The sequence below is a fragment of the Onychomys torridus genome, chromosome 3, assembly GCF_903995425.1.
Source record: "Onychomys torridus chromosome 3, mOncTor1.1, whole genome shotgun sequence".
Classification (NCBI taxonomy): domain Eukaryota; kingdom Metazoa; phylum Chordata; class Mammalia; order Rodentia; family Cricetidae; genus Onychomys; species Onychomys torridus.
The window spans coordinates 137452469-137453804 of record NC_050445.1 but is presented as its reverse complement, the minus strand read 5'-3'; the positions used below and the strand labels follow the sequence as shown (position 1 = coordinate 137453804).

At 46.8% G+C, this 1336-nt stretch overlaps 1 non-coding gene across 1 annotated transcript; it reads right to left on the bottom strand.

Annotated features, from left to right (window-relative positions):
- Positions 1 to 543: 543 nt before the first annotated feature.
- On the bottom strand, positions 544 to 650 carry LOC118580941. The gene has a single exon (XR_004944598.1). It is a non-coding gene; the product is annotated as a U6 spliceosomal RNA (small nuclear RNA).
- Positions 651 to 1336: the final 686 nt, after the last annotated feature.

Sequence of the window (1336 nt, the reverse complement as noted above, 5' to 3'; positions counted from 1 at the left end):
GCCTCAAATTCACAGAGATCCACCTGCCTCTACCTCCCGAGTGCTGGGATTACAGGCATGCCCCACCATCGCCTGGCTGTTTGTCTGTTTTTTAGACAACTCTCTCTGTGTCACCCAGGCTGGCCTCAAAGCCACAGAGATCTGCCTGCCTGTACTACCATAGTTTTTGAGCAATTTCCAGACTGGTTTCCAAAGTGGCTACACTCGTTTACACCTCTACCAACAGCATATAAGCATTCCCGTTTCCTCACATCTTGGCCAGCATTCGATGTCATTAGTATTCTTTTTCTTTGTAAGATTTATTTATTTATTTATTATGTACACAGTGATTGCCTGCATGTGTCCCTGCAGGCAGAAGAGGGCGCCAGATCTCATTACAGATGGCTGTGAGCCATCATGTGATTGCTGGGAACTGAACTCAGGATCCTGGAAGAGAAACCAGTGCTCTTAACCTCTGAACCACCTCTCCAGTCCCAACGTCACTGGTATTCCTGCTGGTAGCCATTCTGACTGGGGGGAGATGGAATCTTTCTATTTTTAATGAAAAATACAGAACACTTTCTGAATCTGCATGTTAGCCTCAAGTAGGGGCCATGCTTATTTTCCCTGTACTGTTCTAATTCATGCCCATGTGCTTCTGAATCGAGCACTGAGATGAATCCTAAAGTGTTTTTTAACCTTCATTTTCCTAATAGATAAGGATGGTGAACACTGTTAAGTGTCTCCTGAGGAGGCAGAGGCAGGTGGATCTCTGTGACTTCAAGGCCAGCTAGAAGGGAGCAGGCAAAAAGTACCTGACCTGAGCACTGCCATTTTGACTTCAGGCTCCATTTTACCTGGAGAGGAGCTGAGAACTTTCCATGGCCGACCCACCTCTTCCTTAGACCATAGAAACAGTTGTTATGCATCTTTAGTTCTCTAGACACATCCTGGCTGTGGCTAAGGAAGGGGTTAAACTCTCCCACTATTTAAGTTACAGCTCTCTGAGAAGGACAACAGGGGCCATTTATCCACATTGCCCTTATGTTCAGGGTCCAGGGAGAGAGCAAACACAGGATCTAAGTCAGCCTCACAGTGTCTCGAGGACAAACCCAGCAGCCCCCTTCTGAGTCACGCCCTGACTGGCCCAAACTTGTGCAAGTGTGTCCAGAAATGAGAAGACTAAACCTCAGCCAGTTAGAAATGTACTAACATAACTGCTGCTTGCTTAACCAATTATGTCTGATGATCTAACTATCCCTGCTACTCCCTGCAGCTGTTCTTAAAATGAGCCTACGCGATCCTCTCAGGGATGTCCCCGTTTTGTACAGGTGTGGACCCCTGCATGCTGGAAAAT